General features: G+C 37.7%; 1 protein-coding gene across 6 annotated transcripts in view; it reads right to left on the reverse strand.

The window, feature by feature from the left end:
- Positions 1-8,571, reverse strand: part of KANSL1L (KAT8 regulatory NSL complex subunit 1 like) — a 162,674-nt gene extending 154,103 nt beyond the window's left edge. For 3 of the 6 annotated variants that reach the window (XM_034655104.1, XM_034655103.1, XM_034655101.1), the window contains exon 1: positions 8,380-8,571. The gene's annotated coding sequence lies outside the window, so the exon portion shown is untranslated. Of the gene's footprint in view, positions 1-5,515; positions 5,631-8,379 lie in introns of those variants that run through there. The other 3 variants (XM_034655102.1, XM_019802907.2, XM_019802906.2) reach the window with 3 other exon arrangements.
- Positions 8,572-8,887: the final 316 nt, after the last annotated feature.

Here is an 8,887-nt window from a genome sequence, read left to right on the forward strand (position 1 = left end):
CTGTTCAAAAGCCTTGCTTTTTCTTAGCTAAAAGTGAATTAAAGTAACAGCCAACGCCAGCCCCCTCTAGCCATCCTGTCCTACCTAAGAGGGGAAAAAAAACTAAGAAGCATTTGTGCAGTTCACAGCCCAGGGGCACAGTCTTCCTAAAAGACAGGCCTAATCATCAGACTACAGAATGCTTCCCCAATGGGACACCCAGGTGGCCAGTCAGTTAAGCATCTGGCTCTTGATTTTGGCTCAGGTCATGATCTCATGATTTCAGGGTTGTGAGACTAAACCCCATGTCAGGCTCTGCACTCAGCCAGGAATCTGCTTGGGACTCTCTCCCTCTTCCTCTCCCCTGACTCATGTTCTCTCTAAAAATAAATAAATAAATCTTTAAAAAAAAAAAAAAAAAACAAGACAAAACAAAACAACAAATGGTTCCCCAACATCTTACTAAAGGCCTATTCACTGGAGTCCCTTTTATTCAGTGCATCATGTCCTCTTTTTCAACAAGAAATTACAAGGCATACTAAAAGGTAAAAAACACAGTTTGAAGAGACAGAGCAAGCATGAGAACCAGACTGAGATATGGCAGGAATGTTGGAATCATGAAACCGTAAATTTAAAAGAACTTAAACAAGTTTAATTAATTTGCCGAGGCTTCTAATGGAAAAAGTAGACAACATACAAGAATAGATACATAATATAAGCAAAGAGATGGAAATTCTAAGAATCAAAAAAGGAATTAGCTAGAGATCAATACCACTGTAACAAAAATAAGAATGCCTTCGATGGACTCATAGTAGATTGGACATGGCTAAAGAGAATCTCTGAGCTTGAGGATATGTCAACAGAAACTTGCAAAAGTAAAAAAAGTAAAGAGAAAAAGGCACAAACAAAAAAAGCCAGAAGAGAATACCCAAGAACTGTGGGACAACTACAAAATGTGTTTACATTTAATGGGAATACCAGATGTTGAAGACAAAAAAGAAGAAATATTTGAAGCATAACTGAGAACTTCACCAAATTAATGTCAGACATCAAACCACAGATCCAGAAAGTTCAGAGAACACAAACAAGACAAATGCCAAAAGTAAATTAAATAGTATATATCACTGGATAAATGAAGCACTGTATTAAAATTGTATTACATAAATTCTGTACAATAACTAATAGCATACTTACAACAAATAATAGTTCATCTAAAATCTATTACTAAAAATCGTTTATCATGTATTTTTCCCATTAAAATGAAAGCCACATGAAGGCAGGATTTGAATGCTTTCACTCAGTGCTGTATCCTAGAACAGTTTGGCATATAGCAAGCAGGCCCTTAGAAAATATTTCTTCAATAAATAGCATCAAAAATAACAAAATTACACTCGACCCTTAAAAAACATGGGTTTGAATTGTGTAGGTCCACTTATATGTAGATTTTTTTTCAATAAATACAAAACAGTACTGTAAATGCATTTTCTTTTATGACTAAATCACATTCTTTTCTCTAGCATATTTTATTGTTCGAATAGAGTATATAATACACATAACATACAAAATATGCGTTAATCAGCTGTTTGTGTTATAGGTAAGGCTTCCAGTCAACAGTAGGCTATTAGTAGCTACGTTTTGGGGGGAGTCAAATGTTATATATAGATTTTCGACTGCATGGGTGGGGTCAACACACCTAACTCCCACATTATTCAAGGGTCAACTATTTTTAAAATGTCTAGGAAGGAGGTTCATGAGATACTTTATTATGAAAGGAGTCTTAAGGTTAGGAAATATTAGTATAGAACACTGCTGTGCAATCGAAATATGATGTGAGTTACACACTTAATTTTAAATCTACTAGACATATTTTAAAAAGTAAAAAAGAAACACAAAATTAATTTTAATTTATTAAAACATTATTTCAACCTGTAATCAATAAAAAATATTTCGATGAGATATTTTCTGTTTTGTATGTGTGCTAAATCACAAAATCCAGTGTTTTTTACATTTAACAAACTCAATTTGGACTAACCACATTCCAAGTGCTTGATAGTCACATGTGGTTAAGGACTACTGTACTGGACAGTACAAAGTATAAAGTATATAGTCTCCCTAAGTAAACAGGAATCAACCATTAACTAAAATATCAGTCCCCAAAGTTCTTAGCCAAACATATTGTTTTGTATTTTTAGGCACCTATAATATTTCAGAATGTTCAAAAATATGGAAAAAACAAATCCTTAAAAAGCTTTCAAAGCAGCATCTTGATCTTATGAATATTTAGTTTCTAATTATTCTGGTTTCTAATTATTCAGTTTCTAATCGTGCACATAACTATGTGGTGCAAAAAGTATTTGGATCTTAGCTAAATCTAAGAAATTTCTTACTAGCTGCTAAAATACTGTATTTACTCCAGGCACCATTTATTTTACATACACCCAAGACACTCAGACAAAACAGGTCCAACTCTTCTAAGAGTTTAATATATAGGACTTCAAAGAACCTGTAATGGATAAAACTGAGAAAAACTAAACTCCTTTTGGCCACAAATACAGAACTAACATATTAAATCAACAGAATCAACAGGATCGGCAAGCTAAGAAACCAACCATATCAGCACCTTCTCAAAGAAAGGAATTAGTCAGATTATCCTAATTATCTGTCAAGAAGCACATGTTCTTGATAATCCAAAAATCAACTATATTTCCTGAGCATGAACTTCACTTCTGCTTTTACAATAAAGTTTTCAACTTACATTCCAGTTTTAATTAATTAAAAAATTCTTTAGCACATCCACAGCCCAGAAATTTTGAGGGTGGAAAAAACAAAACCAAAAACTAATCTGTTATAAATCTTTTACAGACAATCCACAAGTATATACCCTTACAGTGAACAGTCCAGATCTCACTACATATCCTTTTTTCTTAGAAGTCTCACAAAAATACAACCAGAGAGAAAACTGAAGCCAGGCAAGCCAAAGTTTATGCCTTTAAATAATAAACATTTAAAAACTACAAATAATCAAAACTTTTTGTTTTTGTCCATATTAAACTTCATTATTATATAAATCAAATTAGTTCAGTAAAAAGTCTACATCAAATATTCTAATTTTTGGTCTACAATCTAATCCAACACATTCATTGTGAATTAAGGAAATTAGTTTTTATGTTACCACAAATAAAAAGCTTTGCCCTGATGTCTACAAAATGTTTCCATTAGTGACATAATCTTTAATAAAAATTTAGCATTACTTAAATGTAAAATGGTCCTGGAGACATCATGAGATACAGTAAATATTATGTCATCCCTCAAAAATTGTATGTACATAGTGAGATAATTACAATGTCAATAATTACTGAGTTGATCCCAACACTAAAATTAGGTCTTTACGATATATATGTCATATATACCAAATAATTTCTGGCATACAGTCTAAAAAAAAAATTAAAAGTTTGCTAATCTAGTCTATCTTCAGAATTGAAACTGATAATCAAGGTAATTTAGATAAGAACTACCCTTCCTCCTGAAAATGAACATTAAAAATTAAAGGCCAAGTCTGATTTTTCACCCCCTATAGTACTGCTCCAGATTTTAGCTATGATTTATATTCTACCACATGTGTATATATATATATTCCATATAGTCCGTGGAAAATACTATTCAAATCCACTCTGAACATTAAATTTACTCTTTCAACTGGAATCTGGATAATCCCAATTCTCTTAAATGTAGTAACATGAACTAGGAATTACATTATCACAAATAAGGCAGATTGATTCATCCTTAAGTTTTAGACAGTAAAAACTACCAACAGCATTTTGAAAGAGGGAAGAAGACTGAAGTAGGGACAAATATTAAATTATTTCCACAGTTACAATTTTAATGTGTTTCAGACAGCTGATCCATTAGAATAACGGTCAGAGAAAGAATAGGAAAAAAGACAATTTCTCTTAGCAAAGTATGAGAAGCTCTTTCAAACATTACTAAAATATAACACTCGAATTTTTAATTTGTAACTCATAAAGGAAAAATCTAATTAAAACAATAGAAGTAAGGAGAAAGAGTTTACACTGGTACAATTTTACTCCTCAAAAATTTAGGAATGGAAGGTATAAATACAAAATACAGTGTCATGTTTTCAAGATTTCTTTGTTAAATATGGGCATTTTCAATTTACAGCAGAAAACACGGCAGTAATTGGCATGACCAGGGTACAGTTGGCTCAGTACTTTGTACTCAGTAATGTTTACAGCAAGAACTTCTTACACTTTGAAAACTATCCCTAAAAAGGAATTCTCTTTGAACACTAAAGGAATTTAATTAAAGATAAAGCCACTTGGGTGGCCACATAATACATCAAACAGATCATACTTCAAGCAGAATTATTACTATTCAGTTATAAGGGCATGACTCATAGGAATATAAATGAAGAGTTGTTTTTTTGTGTACATCTGTTTGGATCCATAAATTTACATTTAGAAGTGTACTATCATATTTGCTCCAATTTAATTTCATGTTGCTAGACAATGATTAATGATCCACACATAAATTTTTTTAAAAATTACTTTGAAAAACATGCTTGAGAATTCTTGGTCTTACAGGACCAAAACCAGACAATAAATATAAAGTTCATTACAAATATTAACAAAACCTCAATATTATAAATGAATGCATTTTCTCCCAATTCTGCAATAGAGAACTGTCACATCCATACAGAAATAAAATATGCTTCTAGAAACTTAACATATTATCAAGTATTAAAGACTTCCATTAATTGTCTTCAGGTTTTCATTATATACTGTCCACAGGCAAGTACAGTATTATATTTTTATTAACATTTGCTGGTTATTTATCCTACATGCAATATAGAGCCCAGTTCACTGAAATCTCTTAAGACAACATTTAAAAGGAAAAACAAATATAAATCTTGTGGAAATGATACACCTTCCTTGCCTTTTGAAATTGAACATATGGAAAGCAATGTAAGACTGTACTGATGATTCAGGGTCATCCCTATGTACAGTATTCCCTGATAGCGCCATAATGCAGTCAGGACTTTTAGGGTAGAGGTATAAGATGATACACTTTAAAGTCAGTGAATTGGTTGCTAATTCCCTACGACCTGTCACTTCTGTTGCAAGGACCCCACTCCTTGCACTTTATAACTCGTGAAACCCTACTGGTAAACAATCCTAAACACAATTCTAAACCCGAAAGAAACAGCTTTCTGCATCCTTTACGATCTGAAACTGTACAGACCAATGTAAAGGGACATGAGAGGAAAATAATTGAATAAAGGAAAATAAACATTACAGATGACATATAAGGCTTATGTGGTAGGTTAAAGGCAGTAAAAGATGTTTAAGGCAGTAATAGGTAGACTATCAGGAACCATGTGAATAATAAAACAAAGGAACTTTAGACAGTAGGCTTAAAAAAACACAGAAAAGGCTACATCTGAATCTAGAATGATCAAAGTGAAATCTGTAAGTGAATTCCATACAAGATAGATAAATGAATAAAGGAAATAGTTTACCGTGATAAATGGCATAAAAAAAACTTGACAGAACTTTTTGGATAATGCAGCAGTTGAACATGAGAAGTCACTGGACATTTTTAGCAGACAACCGTGAGATCAGTGAGGCCCCTATCTGAAGGGAGAAGTACTCTAATTAATCAAACAATAATGGTATATTGCCAACAATATACTGGTAAACTGAGAAAGACAAAAAAGCAAGACATCATTTCCTGATCTTCCAGAGGTCAAAAAGGTAAATATTAACAAGCCGACTGGCAGGTATTCATTGAGCATCCACATTGTGATTTGCAGCATGTCAAATAGAAATACATTCTTCTCTTTGAACCCCCTTACAGTAAGTTAAGAAAATAGATATACCACAGACTTAAGCAGGGGAAAAAATTTAATGCAAATTAAAGCAAGGTTTTTTGTTTCAATACTAACACTAGATGATGAACAAGGACATAATGTGAGGCTGGCTCATACACGAAATGAGTATAAATTGATAAAACATTCTGGAAGGTAATGTGATGTTCAAGAGCCTTAACACACACACAACCCCAGACTCTGACCTAGTAATTTCTTTTACAAATCTAAGGGGGGAAAAATTTCAAAGATTTACATAAAACGCGATTGTCTGTGGTGATGTTAGCAAAACATCAGAAACAGCCCAAATATCTGCCAACAGGAAAAAATTAAGTATGATAGTTACATAATTTTAAGCAGCCAAATAATTTTTCAAAGACTAATGACATGGAAACGTTTAAGAGGCAGAATTAAATGAAAACATACCATACCAAACGTACCAAATTATTTTATAAGATTATTTAAGAAAATAGGGGCGCCTGGGTGGCACAGCAGTTAAGCATCTGCCTTTGGCTCAGGGCGTGATCCCGGTGTTCTTGGATCAAGCCCCACATCAGGCTCCTCTGCTATGAGCCTGCTTCTTCCTCTCCCACTCCCCCTGCTTGTGTTCCCTCTCTCGCTGGCTGTCTCTATCTCTGTCGAATAAATAAATAAAATCTAAAAAAAAAATTATTTAAGAAAATAGCAATTGTTATTTGAAGAGGCACATATGATTCACACGGCAAGAGATAAATGTAAAAAATAAATGTGATAGAATTGGCCTGGATTAAGAAAAATTTCATGTAAAAACTCAGAAGTGCTGGGGAAGAAAAGTAACCATAATCTATCTAAATTAAAACTACAAAGAAATGATGGCAACCATGACACTGATCTAAGTAGGTGGAAACTGAGGGGGAATCAAAAATAATAAGTTACTACAATAGATTTTGAAGATATTCAAATATATCCTATTTCATGATTCATTCAGTTTATACTCTTCCAGTATGATGGATATTTAAAAAAATTGACTTTTACTATAAAACCGTGTCACTAAGCAATTTCTGTATTTTTGCAGTGTTGGTAAAGATTGTAAACTACTAGTACGAACACAAGGTATTTAATTCTCATAACAATCACTTAAAGCAGGGACGGTATTATGAAACTATTTACAAGACTGAACACAAGGTATTTAATTCTCATAACAATCACTTAAAGCAGGGACGGTATTATGAAACTATTTACAAGACGAAACAAACACTGAGAAAAAGAGTGGTTGTGACTTGCCCAAGGAAACAGCCAGTTAAGAATTGGAAACAGTAGAAACCACTCAATGCTAAACCTCTTTTTCAAGCAATCTACATTCCAAAAACACCAGGTTTTTCTCCAATAGTGAATTATTTTTAGAGCCACTTTTACCTAGTCAAAAACACTGTCAGTTTTGTCTGCAGTACTGGTAAATATCTCACTGAAGTTTAGATGGTAACAAAACTCCCCCATCCTGTATTTTAAAAACATTCCTACAGAACCAAACTCAGCACGAAGTTATGCCAACTGAATAAGACGAAAGAAGTTACCGTCTTAAATCTCACCAGCTGACTAAAGTTTGGGGAATCAAAAAGGAATGTGCTTCCCTTAGTTTAAAAAAAATAAATCAATCTCCAACACCCCCACCCCCCAGCGCCGCGCCTCACAGCTGATCCGAGGTAAAGGGTGGAGTGGATCTGCGCGGCAGAGCGGGCAGGGAACCAACCAAAAACTAATCCTCTCAAAGTGAAAGACAAGAAGGTCCATCCCAGTGCCTTCTCTCTCGGATGTAAAGCTAGCCTCTTCCTTTTTTTAATGACCAGAAAACAGCCTTCTATTTCTTGCTACCAATCACCACATATCCTCAAATTTTCCAGCAACGTCGGTCCCTTCGGAACACCAAGAAGCGACGCAAACTTGAAAACACCATTCCTCAATAATTCTCTAGATTCCTCTCCACCCCATCTAATTCTAAAAACCAAATCAACGTTGCCTGAAATAAAGTATAAAATAAAACAAGGGTCACATCCAACACAGCTCCCTTTCGGAGCGCCCCTAAAACAGCCCACACCACAACCGACCCCGACAAGGCGCGGCCGCTAAAACAAGGGGCGGGCCTAGGAGGCCACGTGTTCTGCCGTCTGCGCACGCGCCAGCCAAAACAAAAGGGAGGCCTGCCAAGCCCCTCCCCTGACCCCACGTGACCACGCCTAGGTCCGCCCCCACCCCTCCCTCCACTCCTTCTCTCCCCTCCCCTCAGCTTCTGCCAAGGCTGTTAGGTTTAGCCGTTTAAATTTGGCTGCGGTCCGACCCCTGCCCTAAAGCGCGATCCTGTGCCGGGACCCGGAGTCCAACAGCCCATAGCATTCGGGAAGCGAAGGGGCTGCCATTCGGCTGCCTGGCCCGCAAGTCCACCCGGCGGTCTTCTCCGCTCTCCCCTCCCCGCGCTGCAGCCGTCCCCGGCAGAGGAGACCCACCCCCCTCAGCCCGCCGCTGAGACGCCGGCCACTCGCCTGCTGGGGCGCCCTGGCTCCCCTCCGCCGCCGCACCTTCGGTCCGGCCGTGGTGGGGGCTGCTGAGGTGATCTAGCTGCCCGCCCGCCTCCCCCCACCCGGGGCGCCGCTGACTCGTCTCCAGAGCGCGCCCCGCCTCCCGCCCCAGCCGCCGCCGCGGTTTAACAGTCCGCCCGCTGCCCGCAGCTCCGGGCGGCTCGGGGACGGAACCCTGCCGTGGTGGAGGGGCAGTGGGCGGGGCACAACGCCAGCCAATGGCAGCGGGGGGAGGGGAAGCGCCATGCAAATGAGCGCGGGCGGTGGGGAAACCCCGGCAGGGGGCGGGGCCTGCAGCGGCAGCTGCGAGCGTTCTGGAAGTGGCTGGAGCGCGACGCCCGAACCGTGCTGCAGAGGCCCAGCGGCTCCCGGGGGGTGGGTTCCGGATCGTTCTCGCTTCCTCCTTACTTCTTCCCTTGCCAACGGGAAACACGCGCGCGGGAGAGCGCGCGCGCACGCACACACAAAAAAA

This window comes from Ailuropoda melanoleuca, chromosome 2 (genome assembly GCF_002007445.2).
Source record: "Ailuropoda melanoleuca isolate Jingjing chromosome 2, ASM200744v2, whole genome shotgun sequence".
Taxonomy (NCBI): domain Eukaryota; kingdom Metazoa; phylum Chordata; class Mammalia; order Carnivora; family Ursidae; genus Ailuropoda; species Ailuropoda melanoleuca.